This window comes from Nicotiana sylvestris, chromosome 3 (genome assembly GCF_000393655.2).
Source record: "Nicotiana sylvestris chromosome 3, ASM39365v2, whole genome shotgun sequence".
Taxonomy (NCBI): Eukaryota; Viridiplantae; Streptophyta; class Magnoliopsida; order Solanales; family Solanaceae; genus Nicotiana; species Nicotiana sylvestris.
This window is the reverse complement of record NC_091059.1, coordinates 133,375,193-133,399,445: the sequence shown is the minus strand read 5'-3', so window position 1 is coordinate 133,399,445 and position 24,253 is coordinate 133,375,193.

Here is a 24,253-nt window from a genome sequence, read left to right as displayed (position 1 = left end):
GAAAACTATTTTCGATTATATATTTGCTAAAGCATGCATAACTATTATCCGAATTGCTGTTGTTTAGCGACGCTACCCCAATGACACACAACGTCAAGAGCCCGGGGAAGACGAACTAACCTTTCCCCTCACAGAACTCATGATTTTCTTTAGATGCGGGCACTCGACTTGCAATATCGTCAGGTATATTTATGCAGGCATACCTTCCCAAGAATGCAACTTCTCTGAATCATCACTTGCCCGCAATTGCTATCCGTACACAATCTCCCCAGCAGTCATATTGTCATAATCAACTATCAGCTAAGAGATCTTACTACTAATCATCTTTTTACATTCTTGCACTGCATAAGACTACCTTTATGCCTTCCGAGGTTAAGCTCTACCTCCATCTGCATTGCATAAGGCTACCTTTCTGCCTTCCGAGGTTAAGCTCTACCTCCATCTGCATTTCTCTGCATTGCATAAGGCTACCTTTCTGCCTTCCGAGGTTAAGCTCTACCTCCATCTGCATTTCCTGCATTGCACAAGGCTACCTTTCTGCCTTTCGAGACTAAGCTCTATCTCCATCTGCATTCTGCATAAGGCTACCTTTCTGCCTTTCGAGACTAAGCTCTGTCTCCATCTACATTTTGCATAAGGCTACCTTTCTGCCTTCCGAGGTTAAGCTTTACCTCCATATGCATTTCCTGCATTGCATAAGGCCACCTTTCTGCCTTTCGAGACTAAGCTCTGTCTCCATTTGCATTCTGCATAAAGCTACCTTTCTGCCTTCTGAGACTAAGCATTGTCTCCATCTGCATTTTTTTTTGCATTGCATAAGGCTACTTTTCTGCCTTTCGAGGTTAAGCTCTACCTCCATCATTATCTGCATAAGGCTGCCTTTCTGCCTTCCGAGACTAAGCTCTGTCTCCATCCTGCATGGCTGAAATATCGCTACTTTATTTTCTTGCATGGTTGAAATATCGCCACTTTATTTTCTTGCATGGCTGAAATATCGCCACTTTATTTTCTTGCATGGCTGAAATATCGCCACTTTATTTTCTTGCATGGATGAAATATCGCCACTTTATTTTTCTTGCACGGCTGAAATATCGCCACCTTTTATTTACGTCTTGCATCGGCTGAAATATCGTCACCTGCTGCATTTCATGGGTTGAAAGATCGCCAAAATGTCCAAGGGCGTCATTGTTCGGAGGCACCATTTTCATATCCCGAAAACGCCATACCATGGCCTGAGGACCCCATTTTATCTTTTGGACATCATTATTCAAAGGCATCATGGTTCAGAGGCACCATTCTCATAGCCCGAGAACATCATTTCATAGCCTGCGAATCCTTTACCATACGCCCCATGGCCTAGGACGTCATGGTTCGAGGACGTCATTCTAACCGTCCGAGGGCAGCATTCACAGTCCAATGGGAATTTGCATCACGTTTAAATTTACGCACTATATGCGCTCGTATTGCTTACTTGCAAGTGCACCGACTGGCAACGACCATCTCAGCAGGAGCGATCCCGCTCTGGTTCCCGCAGTCTGTCAGTTTTTCAGAAAACCTCTCTCAATCTAAAACATCGCGTCCGTCCATTTCAAATCTCCATCGGCATATTCCGCCGATGGATCCTGAACTACATATGGCCTGATTCCTACAAGACCAGGGATATGTAGGTAGATCAAGAGCCAGAGCTCGGTCAGAATTCTTTGCAAATCGTTTCTTTCGGTCAAAATTGGCCATCTTATCTTTACCCGACAACTCTTTCATCCTCCTCGGGTAAAGAGGGGCAGTTGTTGATACCCAATTTTCCCTATGTATTTTTTATACTCAAAACACTTTCAAAATAGCATGTGTATGCATATATAAGCATGCCAAGAGTTTTGGTATTTTTCCCTAATTTTTTAAGATTTTTAAAATTAATTTATTGTCTATTTTAGCAGTGCAAAACCCATAATTATTCCCCAAATAATCAATTTTGGTGAATAATTTATTTCATTACCATATATATACCAAAATATAGTTAATATAAGTTTTGCATATTTTTAAAAATTTATTTGGTATGTTAAAAGCTAAATCACATATAATTGCAATTGTAGCCTACTTTAAGATTAATAGCATTTTATAATTGTGAAATTGGTTCCAATATTTTTAAATTAATATTTATATATTGTTCTTTGGCTCAGTACTTTTAATTTGCTTTCAAGATCATTTTACCATTTTTATAAAAAGAAAAAGGGAAAAACTGGATATTTAAAAGCTGGCCCATTTTTATTTCAATCATAGCCAAATTGATCCCCCCTAATTGACCCAATTCTTAAACCCAATTGGACCGGCCCAATTCTGATTTAACCCAACCCCTTTACCCATTTATCCGACCCGCCCGATTTTCTTTTAATCCTAGTCGTTGATCTTTTAGATCTATGGCTCCCCTCATCCCCTTCCTTTTTTAATTCAAACGACCCCTTTACCCTACCTCATTCTTACCAACCGCCGCCTCTGCAACCCTCTACTATCTCAAACTCTCTCGAGGGTTCTCAAACCCTAGCCTCCTCCTGCCTTTTTCCACCGTGTTTTCACCGGAATCCATGGCTTCTCAGGCCATGGACAACCTATATTCACCTCCTCTGGCTCTTGCATGCCTGATGATCGAGGCTAGACCTAGAAGTTCTTCACTCAGACCTTCACCGATTCGAAGATTCCGGCCATCTCTGACTTTGCTCCGGTGGCTCTTGCTCTTCTGAGCCTATTTCTGACCTCATCCGACTTAGATCGGACCTCTTACCAAGCCTTTCTCATTCTAGGCTTCCTCTGAAACCCTAGCTATTCGAGGTTTTCTCTGATTGTTCCTTTAAATCTATGCTATATCTGTGCTTTACTAGAGTTTTAAAATGTTTTCCCCAATTTTTCTTTCAAAAAATTACTTCTTTCCGATCTAGGGTTTCTGAAAAGCTTAAAATGTTTTTCTGACTCTTCCTTTTCTTTTCATTGTATGTATGTGGCTATACTATGTTCGTATGTTTTCTTTTCTACCACGCCTGTATTGTCCTTCTACTTTTCTTTTATACATGTTACTCTTGTGCTCACATGATTATCCTTGTTATGTTTTCATTACTCTTCTACTATATGTGTTTACTGTTAAGTTCTTCGATTTTTGTTTGCTTTACTGGACTCTTTTCGTGTTCTTGCTAAATGTGTTTCATCTACTACTTTTTAAGTTTGTATCACTTTTTCTTCTGAACTTGTTTAAGTTCAGAGTTTTTCTCAAAACGTGTTCTCCATGCTTTTGACTGTGTATCATGTCTGTTTGTTTCTCATAAGTCTTTGGAAAAGACTCCTGAGCCTCTATTGAATGGTTTGCCTTCTCATCTCTATTGTCTGACTCAACTCGAAACCCTATGGTTCGGGGATTTCTTGGCATTTTGATCTTTTGTGTGCGAGTTAGGTTCCACTTCGGGACCCTGGACTCTCAGACTCATTGTGAGTCTGCGAACTAGACTTATACCTCTTCTTGCTTATGATTCTGAACCTTTCTTTGTTAAACTCTCTTCTAAATAATTTGACAAGCCCCTCTGGTATTCACATATTTGTGTGCTTTATACATAAGGACTCTGCCTTCAAAGGTTTTCGATTGATTCTGAAATCCTCTAATGGGGTTTGATTGATTGTTACTGATTTTTCTTTAATTGAACCTCCTTTACCTTTTCCTGACTTGGTTCATTCGAATTGAATTGTAATTTTGATTTCCCTGGCTGTTTGATTGATTCCCTTTCCTTATTTTTTCCAAGCCGTGTACTATTGAATTCTTTCCTTTAATAACTTCTCTGTATTTACCCCTTTTGTGCTACTTTGAAAAGGTTTTAATCAAAACTGCTTTCCTTAATTGGCTTTTACCCATTGAAATCAGAATCCCTTAACTAAAGGGAGATTGATTTCAATGTTATTTCCTTACCTTTTCTCACTTGTTTTCTGCACTATAAAAGGGGCACGAACCTTCTGCACTTTGAGGAGCCTTAACTTACAATTCAATACTTTTACAACACACTTCGAATTGCATACTCTTACACACACACCCTCAATTCAGCACTTTACACACATAATCTCACAACTCTCTTCTAAGATCTTCTGACTATTTGTTGGCTTTACAAGACTACTGCTTTTCTTTTCTTGTTTCCCTGAAACTGGTATGTCCTTTATTTAATTTTCTGCCTCACCCTTATGTGCTTCAGACCGTTGTTTACTCTACTGCCTATGTTCAGTAATTTATGTTAAATATTTTTCTTCCTTGCTTCTATTTCTGTTATGAATCCTCCACCCCTATCCCATTCTATGTGCTGAGTTAAGTTCTTGGCCTGACAGTATCCTAATTACTGTCCATGCCTTGGCTTAATCCACAATGGATCCTAATTCTCAATGCTTGACTAGCAGGCTGGTCAGGGGTGTGCCAGCATCCCAATTGCTGGGCATGACCACTAGCTTGCCCTGTCTCTCTTTGATTCCCTTCCCCCCCCTTTGTGCACTTACACCTATTCCTATAATCTTAAGTTCTGCCCCTCTCTTTTGAGCCTTGCTTTGGGACCTTGAGTTCCCTCTGAACTTGGACATCTAAGAGTTGGCATTTCCACACTGCACTATAATCTAAATCTGCAATACATTTGGGGTGTAAACACTGCCTGGAGTTCTTGAAACTCTTTGGATCTCTGAAACACCCCAGATAAGAGAAGGCTTTGGAATCTGATCTTTGGAAACTGGTTTGTTTCATATTTCAGACCTAGGGTCTGAACTAGGCTCTCATTGGTTGGAACCTTTAATTTCTTATATATTTTTTTCTTAATTCATTCTGGTCTGTAATAATCTTGTGATAAACATTTGGGGTCGGCTAGTGGAAAAGGGTAGGGGACTATGCATGCGAGGGGTAGATACCATGTTCATAGGGAATTACTGTACTCCTAAAATTCTGCACTCATATAGATACTATGTCTATAGGGTTTTCTGCAATTTCATAACAGATGCCATGCCTGTAAACCGATTCTAAAATTTTGCATCTTCATATAGACACCATGCCTATAGGGCTTTCTACATCCTGCATCTGCCATTAGGCAAACTTATTATAGGATTTAAATACCTAATCAATTGTATATAGACAACCTGCCTATAGGATTCCTGCATAAGCAATAACAGTGCTCAAATCAGTAACACCTAAAAAGCATGTCTATAGGAGTTGTTAACTAAACCTGAATCGTCAACTCGCTTATAGGCCTAAAATCAGTAGCAATAATGTTTAACGCCTAGGCAAGCCTTAGGGTAAAATTTTATAATTGCATCAGTTTTGATAATTACAACCAGCAGGCAAGCCTAATTCGGATTTCTTATCTAAAAATATATGATAAATTAACCACCCTTCCTATGTTAAGTTTAATACAGACCAAACTAGTATTTGTAAGTCATGCTAAATAATCTACTTCTTTGAATGAGGAGGCCGACTTGAGCCTTAACTGCTATTTGTTTCTCTTTTAACTGCTATCTGTTACTGCTTGTCGCCTAGATTTTTATCCTTTTGAAAACTCCGCAAAAGCCCCAAATCCCTCCCCTTTAGGATTATTAGTCCCATATGACTCTAGGACTGATAGGATTGGGCTGGGTAATAGCATACAATAAGCAACGATACCATTTCGCGCTTTAACACCTTAATAGGGTGGGAAGGGTAGATATGGATATGATGACTGATGCACTAATATCACGTGTGACCCCTTTTCTGAGGAGTGATTGCTGGGTATTGCATTGAAGTGATCCATACTAATAATAAACTTAGGACCCCCTCCCTTTATTTGCTTTCATCTTTTCTTGTAAAATTATTCAAATCTTTTTTAAAAAAATTTCCGCACTCTCTACTTACCTTCGAAAGTTTTCAACCTGATTGCAATGTTATATACGAATCCTTATTTGAGACTTGATTGTTTACTTGTAAAGTCACAATTGTAACATGACTGGGAACCACACTAGTGGATCTTGAGGGGTGCCTAACACCTTCCTCTCGAGATAATTTCTAGCCCTTACCCGAACTCTTGTTTTTCAACTCAAACTCTTCTAAAAAAGTGTCCTAATGCACTATAATCATTAGGTGGCGACTCTTCAAATTCCGAAACCCAATTCTCGAAAGGGAATAGAGTTGTCCTTCCCAATGTCGTATACCCGATTTCTGACCCCACGGTTAGAGAAAAAGGGGGCGTCGACACCCCTCGGGCTATATCTCATATCACAATGGGTACCCGCGCTCACTGGGGGTATGCAGACTCCTAGAGGGGTCCCTTACGGCCCAAGCGCAATATCAAGCCATCTCGTGGAATAATCACATAGGCTCTCGGCCTCATATCAACAAGCCACCTCGTGGAATACAAATCTCAGGCCCTCGGCATCATAACCATAATCAAGTGATTCCTCATAACATATGCCCTCGGCCTTACTCAATCAAAATTCTCACAAGCCACTCGGGCAACAGTAAAATATGGTGCTCAACCCAAAATATTCTTTAAAATATCATTTAAGTGTTAAAGTAGAGTAAACATGGCTGAGATATGAAAACAGTGGAATATGACATGGCTGAGTTCAAGTATAAAGTCAAAACAGTGAGGAAATATCAGTAAAAATCCCCTAAGGGTTCAAATAGTTGGCACGAGGCTCAAATATTGCATTCAGCCCAAAACATTATGATAGCAAATAGTTTTCAGTCAGATACGCGGTAAAATAGTCATTCAGGACGGACTAAGTCACAATCCTCAATAGTGCACGACACCACGCTCGTCATCTAGCGTGTGTGTCACCTCAATATAGCACAACAATGTGCAATCCGGGGTTTCATACCCTCAGGACAACATTTACAATCATTACTCACCTCTACCCGGTCCAAATCTCTAGCTCGCGATGCCTTTGCCCCTCGAATTGGCCTGCGGATGCTCCAAATCTAACCAAAATCAGTGCAAAACCATCAAATATGCTAAAGGAACAAAGCCCACTCAAAAGAAATCAAATTACAACACAAATCCCAAAATTGGCCAAACTCGACCCACGAGCCCACGTCTCGGATTCCGATAAAAATCACATCAATGGACTCCTTATCACTCCCTGAGTTTATTCATACCAAAAACATCAAAATCCAACCACAAACGGCCCTTCTAATCCTAAATTCTAGGTCTCCAATTTCAAGCCCTAGTTCTTCAATTTTAGGCTTAATTTCCATGATTAATTAGGTGGAATTCACATTAGAATTGAGTAATAAGTCCATGAATCTTACCTCCAAGTGTTTCCCCTTGAATCCCTCTTCAATCCTCTTTAAAAATCTCCAAAATCGCTCAAAAATGGTGGAAATAAACCCCAAAATCGCAGACAAGACGACTATTTAAACATTCTGCCCAGGCCTCAATTCTTTCTTCGTGAATGCGGTCAACGCCTCGCGTTCGTGAAGCACAAACCAACTTTGAACAAACATTTCCTCTATGCAAACGCGACCAGTCACTCGCGAACGCAATGGCTCCTCAGCTTGACCCTTCGCGATCGCGCTACCTCTCTCGCGAACGCGATGAACAAAACACCTTCCAACCCAGCTGCTTAATTCCCTCTATGCGAACGCTACTCCACCTCGTGAATGTGATGCACCTCATTCCAGCCCTTCGCGAACACGGAGCCTTCCTCGCGAACGCGAAGGATAAAATCTCAGCCTCCTCAACTAACCCTTTCGCGAACACGAGGACCTACTCGTGAACGCGAAGGTCAAATTCTCTGCAACACTTCAGCAGTTTTTCTGCAATTCTCTCAACAACAAGAAATGGTCCGGTTGACCACCCGAAACTCACCCGAGGCCCCTGGGACCTCAACTAAACATGAAAACATGTCGCATAACCTTATTCAAACTTGTTCCAACCTGCGGAATGCTCAAAACAACATCAAAACACCAAATTCGCATCTGATTCAAGACTTAGAATTCCAATTTCTTATAAATTACGCTTTTGATTAAAAACCCAACCAAACCACGTCTGAATGACTTGAAATTTGCACACATCCCAAATGACACAACAGATCTACTGTAACTCTCAAAATTTCATTCCAATCCCCATATCAAAATCTCACCTATCAATCGAAAAATGCCAAAAATCCAATTTCGCCAATTCAAGCCTAAATCTACTCCGGACCTCCAAAACACATTCCGATCACGCTTCTAAGTCTCAAATCACCTCCCGAAGTTATCTGAACCATCAGAATTTACATCCGAGCCCTCTAACACACAAGTCAACATCCAGTTTACTTTTCCAACTTAAGCTTACTCAAAAGAGACTAAGTATCTAAAACCTTACCAAATCCTTTCCGAAACCGAGGCAACCAACCCGATAACATATAGAACCGATAGACAAAGAAATAAGAAGCATAAATGGGGGAAACTAAGAGGTAACTCATGAGACGACTGGCCGGGTCATCATATCCTCCCCTTCTTAAACAAACGTTCGTCCTCGAACGAGTCAAGAAACATACCCGAAGCCTCAAACAGGTGAGGATATCTGCATCGCATCTCCCGCTCGGTCTCTCAGATAGCCTCCTCTACGAGTCGACCTCTCCACTGCACTTTCACTGAAGCTATATCCTTTGACCTCAACTTTCGAACCTGACAACCCAAAATAGCTACTGGCTCCACATTATAGGTCAAATCATCATCCAACTGAACTGTGCTTAAATCCAGAACATGAGACATATCCCCAATATACTTCCGGAGCATAGAAACATGAAATACCGGATGCACACTCGACAAGCTGGGTGGCAAAGCAAGCTCATAAGCCATCTCCCAATCCTCCGAAGCACGTCAAAAGGCCCAATGAACCGAGGACTCAATTACCTTTCTTCCCAAATCTCATAACACCCTTCATGGGCGAAACCTTCAACAAAACCTTCTCACCAACCATGTAGGACACATCCCGAACCTTCCTATCATCATAACTCTTTTGCCTCGACTGCGCTGTACAAAGCCTCTCCTGAATTACCTTCACCTATTCTAAAGCATCCTGCACCAAGTTTGTCCCCAATAGCCTAGCCTCACCCGGCTCAAACCAACCAACTAAAGATCTACACCGCCTCCCATACAAAGCCTGATATGGAGCCATCTGAATACTCGATTGGTAATTGTTATTATAAGCAAACTCTGCAAACGGTAGAAACTGATCCCATGACCAACGCAACCTGAGTACCCAACTCTCGTTGCACAGAACTCCAAAACTGCGAAGTAAACTGAGTGCCCCTATCTGAAATGATGGAAACTGGGACACCATGCAAACGAACAATCTCCCAGATATAGATCTCTGCCAACCACTCTGAAGAATAGGTAGTACACACAGGAATAAAGTGCGCGGACTTGGTCAGTCGATCCACAATCACCCAAATAGCATCGAACTTGTTCAAAGTCTGTGGAAGTCCAACGACAAAGTCCATAGTGATCCTCTCCCACTTCCACTCTGGAATATCCATCTGCTAAAGCAAGCCACTCGGTCTCTGATGCTCATATTTCACCTGCTGACAATTGAGACACCGAGCTACAAATCTCACAATGTCTTTCTTCATTCTCCTCCACCAATAATGCTACCTCAAATCCTGGTACATCTTCGCGGCACCCGGATGAATGGAATACCGCGAGCTATGGGCCTCCTCTAGAATCAACTCCCGAAGCTCATCCATATTAGGCACACAAATCTGGCCCTGCATCCTCAACACCCCATCATCACCAATGATCATAGCTCTGGCATCATTGTGCTGAACTCTGTCCTTAAGGACAAGCAAATGCGTATCATCATATTGGCGCTCTCTGATGTGATCATATAAGGAAGACCGAGAAACCACACAAGCCAATACCCGACTGGGCTACGAATATCTATCCTTATGAACTGATTGGCCAACGCCTGAATATCAACTGCAAGAGGTCTCTCCCCAACTGGAATATATGCCAAACTCCCCATACTCACTGCCTTTCGGCTCAAAGGATGCCACCACATTGGCCTTCCGCGGATGGTACAATATAGTGTATCATAATCCTTTAGCAACTCCAACCACCTCCGCTGCCTCAAATTGAGATCCTTCTGTTTGAACAAGTGATGGAGGCTACAATGATCAGTAAACACCTCACAAGACACACTATACAAATAATGCCTCCAAATCTTCAATGCGTGAACTATGACAGCCAACTCCAAATCATGAACGGGGTAGTTCTTCTCATGGGGATTCAACTGACGAAAAGCATAAGCAATAAATCTACCCTCCTGCATCAATATACACCCAATACCAACTCTCGAAGCATCACAATATACGGTATATGAACCTGAAACTGATGGAAAAACTAACACCAGAGCTGTGGTGAAGGCTGTCTTGAGCTTCTGAAAGCTCTTCTCAAACTCATCCGACCATACAAATGAAGCACCCTTCTGAGCCAACTTGGTCAAGGGCGATGCGATGAAGGAGAATCCCTGAACAAACCGGCGATAATAACCCGCCAAACCAAGAAAGATGCAGATCTCTATGGATGAGAATGGTCTGGGCCAACTCTAAACCGCCCCTATCTTCTTCGGATCAACCTGAATACCCTCGCTGGACACCACGTGCCCCAAGAAAGCCACTGAACTAAGCCAAAACTCACACTTGGAGAATTTTTGCATAAAGTTTCTCCTCCCTCAATCTCTGCAACACAACTCTCAAATGCTCCGCGTGTTCCTCCTAACTACGTGAATACACCAGAATATCATCAATGAAGACTATAACAAATGAGCCAAGATAAGGCTGGAACACGCTGTTCATCAAATGCATGAATGCTGCTGAGGCATTGGTCATCCTAAAAGACATTACCAAGAACTCATAATGACCATATCGGGTCCTGAAAGTTGTCTTAAGAATATCCGAGTCCCTGATCTTCAACTGGTGATAACCTGAACGGAGATCAATCTTGGAGAACACTCTCGCTCCCTGAAGCTGGTCGAATAGATCATCAATGCGAGGCAAAGGATACTTGTTCTTAACTATTACTTTTTTCAATTGCCTATAATCAATGCACATCCTCATAGTGCCATCCTTCTTCTTCACAAATAGAACCGGTACACCCCAAGGCGACACAGTAGGCCGAATGAACCCCTTATCAAGGAGTTCCTGAAGTTGCTCCTTTAACTCCTTCAACTCCGCTGGTGCCATACGATATGGCGGAATAGATATGGGCTGAGTGCCCGGCACCAGGTCAATACCAAAATCAATATCCCTGTCCGGTGGCATGCTCGAAAGGCCTGCAGGAAACACATTGGGAAAATCCCTCACAACTGGAATAGAATCAATAATAGGAGTCTCTACACCGATATCCCTCACAAAGGCTATATATGAAAGACAACCCTTCCCAACCATATGCTGGGCCTTCAAGAATGAGATTACCCTACTGGGAACATAATCAGTCAAATCTCGCCACTCAATCCGTGGCACACCCGGTATAGCCAATGTGTCTCTCTTAGCATGACAATCCAGAATAGCACGACAGGGAGATAACCAATCCATGCCCAAAATAACATCAAAATCCACCGTACATAATAATAAAAGATCCACTCGGGCCTCTAGACCCCCAATAGTCACCACACACAACCGGTACACATGGTCTACAACAACAGTATTGCCTACCAGGGTAGATACATGAACAGGTGAAGCAAGAGACTCACGGGGCATACCCAAATAATGAGCAAAGTATGATGACACATAAGAAAAGGTGGAACCGGTATCAAATAATATAGAGGCATCTCTATGGTAGACTGAAACAATACCTGTAATAACAACATCGAGTCTAGCTGGAAGTGCATAGAAACGGGCATGACCGCCACCTGATCGACCTCCCCCTCTAGGTCGGCCCTTAGCTAACTGACCTCCACCCCTAGCTGGCTGGGCGGGTGGTGGTGAAGTAACTGGTGCTGAAGCCGATGGCTGACCCCTCTGCTGAGATGAACTCGCAAGACGATGAGGACACTGCCTCCACATATGACCCATCTCTCCACACTCATAACAACTCCCAGGTGCTGGAGACGGGGACTGAAGGGAACCCCTCACACTGAAATGGCTAGCAGATGCACCTGGCATAGAAGAGCCTTGAACTGATGGAGCACAGGATGAAACTCTTAGTTGGAAGGGACTAAGGGATGACTGGCCCTGATAAGAACTGTGACAACCATGACCCAATAATGCCCCACGATAACCTGGGCAAGCTGGCTGAGCATTCCTGAAGGGACAGCCTCTGCCGTGCTAAAACTAACCTCTCAAAGGAGCACCACTATAACTACTAGATCCTCGAGGCCTCTTGGCCTCCCTCTCCTCTTGCTCCTAGCGATGAACTGACTCAATATCATGAGCAATGTCTACAACCTCCTCGAAAGTAGCACTAGTCACCCTCTCCCTGGTCATGAGAATATGAAGCTGATAAGTGAGGCCATCAACAAACCTCCTAATCCTCTCTCTATTTGTCGGAACCAACCAAATCACATGATGAAATAATTTAGAGAACCTCATCTCATACTGCATCACCATCATCTCTCCCTGACGCAACCACTCAAAATGCCTGCACATCTCCTCTCTGCGAGACTGCGGCACATACTTCTCCAAGAATAGAATGGAGAACTACTGCCAAGTGAAGGGTGCTGAAACAACAGGCCTACGCCTCTTAAAAGCCTCCCACCAAGTGAAGGCAGCTCCAGAAAACTGATATGTAGTGAAAGCGACCCCGCTGGTCTCCAGAATACCCGTTGTACAAAGAATCCTCTAACACTTATCCAAGAAACCCTGGGCATCCTCCCCCTCTGCACTATTGAAGGTCGGAGGGTGAAGTCTACCAAACCTCTCCAACCTACCATGCTCGTCCTTTGGCATGGCAGGAACTACATAGTACTGAGCAGCTACAACCGGTTGGGCTGGATGTGCCCCCGGTGTCTGAAGTCCCTGCACGACTTGCTCAGGTGTGCGAGCGGCGGGAGTCTGAGTGCCTCGCCTAGCCTGAGAAGTAGTTGCGGCTGTAGTAACTGAGACCGCCTAAGTTAGGTCAGCGCAAACTGATAGAATCTGATCCAAGGCCTCCTGGAGACCCAGAATCACAATGGGCATAGCTGGTGCCTGAGCTGGTGCTGCTGGAGCGTCCGCAACTGGTACTGATCCTGAACTAGGGTGGCTGGTGGATCTGCAGGTCCTGCCCTAGCTATTATGCGGGCCACACCTCTACCCCTACCGTGACCACGACCGCGTCCTCGACCTTTAGTGGCCACAGCTAGTGGTACCGGTGGTCGTCCATCCTGACCGGTAGTGCATGTCATCACCATCTGTGAGAGAATAAAATAACAGAGGTTAGTACTTGGATTAACGAATTCGTACGACAAGAATTTCATGAATATGAAGTTTTCCTAAAGGTTCTACAACCTCTCAAGGATAAATACAGACGTCTCTGTACTGATCCGCGAGACTCTACTGAACCTTCTCATGACTCGTGAGACCTATGTAACCTAGGCTCTGATACCAACTTGTCACAACCCTAAACCCGAACCCGATCGTAATGGCGCATCTCATGAAGACAAGACCAGCCGACACATCCCCAATTCATTTTTAAGCAGTTAAGATAATGCAAGTAACTCTTAAACATAATAAATATCCCAAATAGATAAGGTGAAACAATACAGTTGCGGAAAATAAAACCAATATAGCCCGACATCGGGGTGTCACTAGTCATGAACATCTATCAATATACTACAAGTACGAAGCGTCTACAATGCTATCACAGAATCACTAAAAAGAGAAAGGAAATGGGATAAAGGGGGAGAAGCACGGGGCTGCGGACGCCGAGCAGCTACCTCGTGAACTTTGAAATCTGCCAGGAGCTCTCAACCCTCGCAAGCAGGATCATCAGCGCCTAAATCTGCACACGGGGTGCAGAGAGTAAAGTGAGTACTCCAACTCAGTTAGTAATAATCATAAATAAAGACTGAAAAATATGAAATCACGTAAGGCACATTACATGCTATAATGAAGCAGTAAAAGCCAGTAAAAAATAGTGAATCAGTGAAGATATGTAAAGTCATTTCGTTCAGTTTAAACTTCATGAAATGCCTTTTCAACAATTAAGCAGGTAAATGATAGGCAACTAGGAAAGATAAACACATAAAGGATCTCCCCTCAGCAATATCATCGAACAATATCAGCCCCTCGGGCTATATCTCACATCACAATAGGTACCTGCACTCACTGGGGGTGTGCAGACTCCTGAAGGGGCCCCTTACAGCCCAAGCGCAAAATCAAGCCATCTTGTGGCATAATCACATAGGCTCTCGGCCTCATATCAACAAGCCACCTCGTGGCGTACAAATCTCAGGCCCTCGGCCTCATAACCATAATGAGGTATTTCCTCACAACATAGGCCCTCGTCCTTACTCAGTCAAAATTCTCACAAGCCACTCGAGCAACAGTAAAACATGGTGCTCAACTCAAAATATCATTTAAGTGTTAAAGCAGAGTAAACATGGCTGAGTTATGAAATCAGTGGAATATGGCATGACTGAGTACAAGTATAAAGTCACAATTCCCAACAATGCATGATCATATGCTCGTCATCTAGCATGTGTATCACCTCAGTATAGCACAACGATGTACAATCCGGGGTTTCATACCCTCAAGACAACATTTACAATCATTACTCACCTCTACCCGGTCCAAATCTCTAGCTCGCGATGCCTTCGCCCCTCAAATCGGCCTCCGGATACTCCAAATCTAACCAAAATCAGTGAAAAACTATCAAAATATGCTAAGGGAACAAAGCCCACTCGAAATAAATCAAATTACAACACAAATCCCGAAATTGGCCAAACCTGACCCACGGGCCCACGTCTCGGATTCCGATAAAAATCACATCAATGGACTCCTTATCACTCCTTGAGTTCATTGATACCAAAAGCATCAAAATCCAACCACAAATGACCACTCAAATCCCAAATTCTAGGTCTCCAATTTCAAGCCCTAATTCTTCAATTTTAGGCTTAATTTCCATGATTAATTAGGTGGAATTCGCATTAGAATCGACTATTAAGTCCATGAATCTTACCTCCAAGTGTTTCCCGTTGAATCCCTCTTCAATCCTCTTCAAAAAGCTCCAAAATCGCTCAAAAATGGTGGAAATAAACCCCAAAATTGCGGACAAGACGACTATTTAAACATTCTGCCCAGGACTCAATTCCTTCTTCACGAACGCGGTTAAAACCTCGCATTCGCGTAGCACAAACAAACTTTGACCAAAAAAATTCTCTAGGCGAACGCAACCAGCTACTAGCGAACGCGATGAACAAAACACCTTCCAACCCAGCTGCTCATTTCCCTCTATGCAAACGCGACTCCACCTGGTGATTGCGATGCACCTCATTCCAGCCCTTCGCGAACGTGAAGGCTAAAATCTCAGCCTCCTCAACTAACTCCTTCGCTAACACGAGGACCTACTCGCGAACGCGAAGGTCATACTTCAGCTGTTTTTTGCAATTCTCAACAACAAGAAATGGTCCGATTGACCACCAGAAACTCACTCGAGGCCCCTAGTACCTCAACCAAACATGCCAACATATCCCATAACCTCATTCAAACTTGTTCCAACCTGCGGAACGCTCAAAACATCATCAAAACACCAAATTCTCATCGGATTCAAGCCTAAGAATTCTAATATATTCTAAATTACGCTTTTGATAAAAAAACCAACCAAACCACATTCGAATGACCTGAAATTTTGCGCACACATCACAACGGAACTACTACAACAATTGAAATTCCATTCCGACCCCCATATCAAAATCTCATCTATCAACCTGAAAACGCCAAAAATCCAATTTCGCCAATTCAAGCCTAAATCTACTCCGGACCTCCAAAGTACATTCCGATCACGCTCCTAAGTCCCAAATTATCTCCCAAAGTTATCGAACCATTGGAACTCACATCCGAGCCCTCTAACACATAAGTCAATATCCGGTTGACTTTTCCAACTTAAGCTTACTCAAAAGAGACTAAGTGTCTCAAACCTTACCAAATCCTTTCCGAACCCGAGCCAACCAACCCGATCACATATAGAACCGATAGACAAAACAATAAGAAGCAAAAATGGGGAAAATGGAGCGGTAACTCATGAGACGATTGGCCGGGTCGTCGCAACTGAAGCCTGTAAAGAAATGGAACTAAGTAATAAACATCAAAGGGAAAGTTTACGTGATTCATAAGGGGAGTTTAAAGGAGTTAGAACCTTACCCAGTTCAATGCATGTTGTTCCTCGTTAAAAAGATTTGACGTTCCCACCTCATTCATCTTTGTCTGGTCCTCCTCGATTACCAGACATCGAAGGTAGCTGGCTAGGACTACCGGAGCGGATAGGACTGGGGCATCCTCCGGGATTGAGAGAACAACCGTCCTCTTGCACTCAGGTTCCACGCTCGGAGCAGGGAACTGCTTCACCAATCTTGGTCTCGTGCTCAGCCCGTCAGCTCCCGAAGGCACATTCTTCTTTGGTATCTCTAGGTAGTCCAGCCCGAAGAAATCTTCCAATTTAGACATATCCATGCCATCGAAGAAGGAGTGGAGAGGGTTTTTTGCACCTTGTGCTCCTTCACTTGATTTTTCTTTGCCCGCTTTGACCTCTTCAAGCATGGACTCGGTGTAGGAGGGCATCTCCATGATTTCTAACATAGGTCACTTCTTTCACAACACATGGGGCTTCTTAGGAGGTCTCAGCCCCTGTCTCCATTTTGGCCCCTCGAGTCAGAGGGAGATAGGCTCATGGATCTCTTCCTCAGCCAGCGCCTGCTCCGCGGTAGGGGTCGATCCATGAGCGACAAAGATATCATCTTCTTCAAACTCATCCCTGAGTTGACGAAGTGAATTAGAATCCGACACTTAGGAGTTGGTGCTCTTCTTGGGATTACGAGCCCCGGAAGCCACCCACTTTTTTGGCTTCACCTTGGGACATAGAGAACCTGAAGACTTTATTTTCCTCTTCTTCTTCTCCCCCGCGGCATCTCCGGGTTGTCCCATAACGAAGGGATCAACATGTACCCTCGTCCTCTTCCAACGGCCTATGTTCGGTGGTCTTAGGCAAACCTGTAAAGGAAAGAGAAAAGGTCAGTGTTATTTAAGTTCAGGGAAAAATAATAACTATTCTGAGAAGAGCCTTAACGTGATAACGGGCCTCCCATCAGACCTTCGAAAGTTTGCACCACGAGCGCTCGAAGTATGACATCTATTTGTAGATACCTTCGATCTACTCCTTGAGCCGGGGGACCGCATTAGGGACCCGAGCAACAGCTGTACAACCACAAATACTAATGGTGAAAGGAGATGAGACTTGACACTAAAGAAATGACTACACATACGAGATGCATTCCACTTCTTGGGAAATGTTAGGAATTCAAGAGGGATCAAAACTTAGTTTTTACCCGAACGAAGCGTCCCTGCCAACCTCGGTCTTGATCTTCATCGATGCTAAAAAGGGAGTCTTGCTGGCCCGGATAGTGAGCTTGATTAGTCCCTCTTAGAAGATTGTGGGACTGTACATATGGAGTAGGTGTGGTCGAGGGTGAACCGAGAGGATTCAGTGTTGTTCACAAAATAACATAAGAGGGTCACGATCCTCCAAAGAGACGGGTAGATTTGCCCTAGGCACACCTCGTACCTCTTGCAAAAGGCCAGAATCACTAGGTCTATCGGGCAAAGTGTTAAGAGGTAAGTGTAAATACTTGAATACCCTTCCACGTAAGTAGTAATATCATCCTTGGGCTCGAGGACTACCATGTCCTTGCATTCCCATTTACAGTCCTCTCTGACAGTGGGAAGGACATATTCAGTAATGGAGCATATGTATCTCCATGCTCCTTCACCCTAGTCCTATTTGGAGGAGGCCATCTCGACTTTGAAGTTGTCCGCGATCGAACAACCCTCGGGAATAAAGCTTTTCCTGGGTGGATACCGCTTCGATAGAAGCCACGTTGGGAGCAGCCGTCTTAAGAGTAACTACCTCGGGAACAGCCACCTCGGTACCTGTAGCAAGTTGGGAAGATAAAGAGGCAGCCTTCTAAGGAACTAATTTAAAAGTTTTGGCCATCGCAAAACTAGAAAATATATAAAGATTTGGAAAAAAGGTGTATGACGATTTGAAGTTTAGAAGTGAAGGTATGTTGTTCTGGGTTGAAAATCCAAAAAAAGGTATGAAGGTTTTGAGGGTGAAGATGAAAATATGAAGGTTCAAGAAATGAGGTATGAAAATTTGAAAAAGTCAAAAGGCATTATAGAGTTCGAAGATAAAAGTTAGGATAAGAAAGTGAAGGAAGTGAAGGGGGGGAAAGCTTTTATATGAGGAAATTAGCGACTTTTCGTATTGAGAGTCAACTAGCCGTTGCACAACGTGTATCTGAAGTTAGAACGACGCAACTAATGAGACATTTCGGCTTATTCTCCACCTTGGTTGTAACGTGCGAAGGAAGGAATCGGGGTTCATCTATCATTTCTCATTGTTTCAGTAAACCCACTCTTTGAGAAACGAGGGGACTATCTGTACATGGGTAAAATCGGGGATAATGAGCACCCCGATTTCCCGGTGGGTCAAACAAAGCAAGGACATGCATAAGACTACAAGTGAACGGAATCAAAACTGGTAACCTCTCGTACTAAGGCCCGAACGGAGTGCTCGCTATCGGGCCCGACATGACAACACTCCCCGAACCCAATACGAGCTCCAAGACCCCGGAAAGCACCACAAACGGTTGTGTACAAGTAATAGAGGGCTGTGATATCCGCACGCAATCGGATATCAAGGCGCGGATCTCGCCCGATGTCGGTAGCGTATCAGTAATTGATGTACAAGGAGGATTTTTGCCTTTTTCAGAATTGTACTTAGAGGTGAAACTCACCAACTATATAAGGGGAAGTTTCTTATTCAATAGACACACTATAACACGCATATCGAGGCAATACAAATTTGTTTCTCTGCTTTCTAGTTATTGAAAAGTTCTTATTTTGGTTATCCATATGCATTTGACTCCGAGTCGAGGGCAGAACTATTTTTAAGCTTAAATCCGAGCCCGAACTCAATGTCACAACTGGTTTAATTATCTGCAGTACCCTTAATTCATTTTCTAACATTCTTGATCATTTGTGCTGCATCAATCCACATATTTTTAAAACCACGTATAAATTCAATTGTTATCCATTTTTAAGGGTAAACCGTAATAAAAGAAGAAGTTTGTGACTGACCAATCCCATAGAAATGGAAAAACAACAGAACACGTATGCTATGTGTAAGCACGTAATTTTTTACCCGCGCAAATTTTAAAGTTAGTTTTAGTATTTTTATATTTTTAAAATATTTACTTGACTTTATTTTAATATAATTTTAATCTTTTTTTACTTTTAGTCCTAAGACATAAAAAACATAAAATAGTTTTATTTATCGTATTTATCGCTTTTCTACATTTTTATCTTTAGTTTAAGATCAATTAGTATATTTTTATTCATGGTATCTTAATTTTATCCTGACTTTAACCTATTTTCTTTACTTTTTACTTTATTATTATAACATTCGAAAATACTAAAAAAAGTAGTTTCATTTTAAAATTTTGTTTATTTACTTAACTAAGTTTAATTAATATTTTGGTAGGATTTTTGAGTTTGTCTTTGTCCAACAAGAAAATTTGTAGGCCCAAGGGTGTGAGTCCATTTCTTTTAACTTAAACCCAATTATTCTTAGCCCATTCTTCCCAACCCATTAGCCCATTTATGTGCAAGATTTAATCCTAGCCATCTATTTCCTTCTAATCCAATGGCTATCATCCCTTCCCACCTTCATATAAAAGACCCAATTATAGAAACCCTAACCCAAGTTTTCAATTCCTAGTCTTGAACTAGACAAGAGACAGCTGCCTCCATCCCATCCTTGAAACACCATCAGCTGCCAATCACCTTCTCCACAGCTGATAGTCGCGACACACACATACACGCGCACAGTAAGAAGAAGAGGAACGATTTGCTCCATAGAAATCAATCCCCAAATACTCTTACCCTCTTCATTAATTTTTCACTAAATTACATCTGCATTCGCCAAAATCACACTATGTAGACCACTTGCAATCACTGTTCTTTCCCCCGGAAAACTCCATTAATGCTGCTCACAAACCTTTTTTTTCAAAAGCACTAATTAACACCCACAAAACAAGTTATTTATTTCTTGAGTTAGAGTTTAGCAGACGTCTTATTCGAGGTTGCCATCCGGATTTCGGTCGCTGGTTCTATTTGTAATTCGAAGTTGCCGATCGAAGTTTTTGGTCGCGTGTCCAATTGCTCGTTCAAAAATTTGCTAATTATTCATTGTTGGGTGTTTTTTGTTAATCCGAAATTGAAAGATTTCGACAGTAAGGTCCATTTCTCATCCTACTTGAATTTTGAGCGTGAATGGGATTCTGTTTTAAGCATGCTATTGTATTTCCCTTAATCTTCATGTTTATGTGCTTATATCATTGCTATTGCAAATTAATATGTTGAAAACAGATATTTGGTGTAAAATTTTGAAATTGGATAAAGTGGGTCGTGGGATGTTGCGTTAAAACGAAGCAAAATTAGAATTGTAATATTTATCGCTTTTATTAATTGTATATCGTTAGGAGCATGTTTTAGGCCGACCACACTTGGGTAGGCAAGCCTTAGAATTTTGGTTAGTTTTGAGGCGATAGGTCGTTCCCTTAGTTAAATTTATCCAGGGAATGCCCCGAAGAATTTGTATATATTTTATTCTGGGGAATGCCCTGAAGTATTTGTAATTGGAGGCTGTGGCGAACATCGTAGAAGAAATAGGCGTAGGATAATTTAGAACTTTAATTTTTCTTCTTTCAATTTTCTTTCATTTCGGTGGGGACGACCTCGAGCCTCTTTTGATTGTTTATTTTCTTTTTGTGTGTTATTACCTCAACTTGAATATTTTAAAAGCCAACTAGATCGAGTACGCAACCGTGACCTTCACGGGACTTGGGGAGTGTCTAACACTTTCTCCCCGAGTCAAATGAACCTCCTTACCCAAATCTCTGGTGTAGACTTAGTTTTGGAGTCTCAAGTGTTTTGAAAGGGGAAAAAATCATTTTCTATAAAACGGTGACCTGACACACCGAAACAAATATCAGGTGGCGACTCTGAGTTATTTCCTTTTGAATACAATTTTGTCACTTTTAATTAAAACCCTTTTCGAGCTTTAAAAATCCTTTTATTAATTTTAAGAGGGTTAGTGAGGTTTGTAAAAAAGGGGTATGACATCTCTGGCGACTCTGCTGGGGAGCTGTAGATTCGAGCTAGTACTTGATCTTGTTGGTTTTTAGGATATTCATTTGAGGTTTTTATGTGTTTTGTTTGCTTTTTATTTTGTTTATATCGTTTTTATTTGCTAGTTGCTTATTTGTTTACAGTTTTTCCTTTATGTGTTACTGCTTTATAAACTGTCATCATGTGCATAACCATGGGTCTTCTTTTTGCAACAAGTCTCGGAGTACGTGTCGCGTGCACGAACCCTTTGTTGAGTCACCCTTAATTTAGGAGGGGGGCGTCGGACGTATGGAGTGGGTGGAAAGCTTGAGCAGCCACCATCGACCATACGCTCCCCCGAATTGCCTTGTTAGTTAACCCCAAACATAGGTCAGCCTTTAGGCCATTTTTATTTGCATCATGTCATTTAGACCTAACAGGGCTCGGTCCGAGGTACCGTGTCCCTTTGTATGAAGCCTATCCAAATTTTGTCAAAATGGGCCCGTGGCCCAAAAAGACATTCAATCATCCCTATGTGATACATGTTGCATCTTTGAGGGTAAAAAGGTCATTTGGCGGATCGATGCTTGGGAAAGAAGGGTGAAAGACGAAACAAGTAGGGCCCAGTTATATTTTTCTTTCACTACTTTTTAAAAAAAATGAAAATGAAAAATCCAAAAAAGATTTTACATTTTCCCATCATTTTCCAAAAATTCAAAAAAGGAGAAAGAAAATCCAAAAAGAGTTTACATTTTCCATCATTTCTCAAAAAGACAAAAAATATGGTTTATCCAAATTAGTTGCCTTTTTTTTAAAAAGGCTTTCTCCCATGACCAATCTTCCCGAACTACGCGAACCTGATTCTCATCTTCTGGGGTGGGATACGTAGTCAACCCACATAGGGTCCGGTCTTCCTATTAGGTCCTAGGTTCTTGGCTTTCCGTGTCGTAGCCAAATCTTGCATGTATAGCCATATTTGGCCACTTTGGCCGTTTTTGCAAAAATAGAAGTGCTTTCTCAAAGTAGTTTGCTATCTCTTGTCTTAGGATCTTGAGTCTACAATAAAGTGTCCTCTTAATTCTAAGGTTCATTCCTGTCAAATTTGCATGTCTAGCCACTTTTGGCCACATCGGCCATTCTTGCAAAATAGGGTTATTTTCGCAAGAGTGGCTCAATTACCCATGTCTTAGGATCTTGATTTATAACTCGGTGTCATATCACTTTAAGGTTCATCCATGTCGTGTTTGCGTCCCTAGCCACATTTGGCCACATCGGCCATTTTTGCAAAAAGAGGTCTATTTCTGCAAAGTAATTTTTAAGACCATGATTGTCAGGATATTAGAGTCATGTAAGCTTTAAATTGAGTATTTCTCATGCAGTAGGGGTCAACTTTGTCAAGTTTGCGCTAATAGCCACTTTCAGCCACTTAAGCCATTTTGCAAATATAGCCATGTTGTGTCCTGCATTTGTCGACTAGGAAATGTGGTGGGGTCACGTAGTGTCCCGAGTCGCTAACCATGTTTGCTTCATTCAGGTATGGACCCGCTGATTCGTTCCAAAGTGCTGATGGTAGTAAAGATTCCTAGGAAGTTGATCAAGTGGTGGAAAATGTTTTCATCGTTAAAGCAGCATGAGTTAATGCAGAAATTGGGCACCCTAATTTCCCTTCTTGATATCACACCCCTCCCAGACTTAGTGGAGGCGATGCTGACTTATTGGGATCTGCAAAATTTGATTTTCAGATTTGGAGAGTGTTAGATGACTCCTACCTTGGCGGAAATGTCTGGTCTCACTCGTTTAAGCTATATAGGCAAGGACATGATACTTCCCCGAGACCACTCTAGGACAAGATTCCTCAGCCACCTGGGCCTGAAAGATAATAAGCATTTAAAATTTCTCGAGCAGTCCTGGATATCCTTAGATTATTTGTTTGCTAGATTTGGACCACAGGATAGTTTTGATATCTTTTGGGATGAGTTCTGCACAACCAAGGCAAAGTGGCAAAGACGTCGCCTCGAAGCTTTCAGCCTTGCTTTGTTGGGATTATTGGTTTTTCCATTAGATGAGAGGCACATTAGTACCCGTCTACAGTCAGTGGTAATGGCACTATTTCATGAGAAGCAACGCAAACCCGTTACCGTTGTGCCAATGATCTTAGCAGAGTTGTACCGAGCCTTGAGTGAGGTTAGGGGAGGTGTCAGATATTTTGAGGGAAGTAACCTTTTGCTACAGCTGTGGATGATGGAGCATTTGCACACCGCTTCCTTACTTTGTCCCATCGACTGTGCCTTGTGGGATCGGGTGGTATGGATTGAACGTAGGATGAAATCTCCTAAGTTTACATACCCAGTAGGCGTCACGGCTTGGATTGAGTTCCTTGGTTTGAGGACAAATGGGAATGTTTTGTGGGCTTACCTTTGGCTACCTTTGGATGATATCTTGGTAGGGTGCCTCATGCAGCCTTTCCTGATGTTGATAGGACTCAAGTGTTTCAAGCTGTACACTCCCGTTAGGGTAATGCGGCAATTGGGCAGAAGACAAGAGGAGCCTCCAACTTTGAACCTTCGGAGGAACATCATAAATTTTAGCAAAAAGGCGGCTGATGAAATCAAGTATGTGCAATACTGGAACAATGCAAAGAGGATGAAGAAAAATACACTAGTAGAGGACGTTGGCAGGCCCGAGTGTACTTAGGAGTACTTGATTTGGTTACAGTCCGTCCAGCCAGGGGTCAGCATCCCATTGCCAGCCCAACTTAGGGGTCGGGCAGTTCAGACAGATGATTTTGGGGAGGCATCGGACCAAGATCCATGGGATAAGCTTGAGTTGATAAAGTCTCAATTAGCGGGATTGACAGCAAACGTAGAGCAGCATAGCCAATATTTGTTTAGGGTCAGCCTTCAGGATGCGGGGTCAGACACCAGAGCCT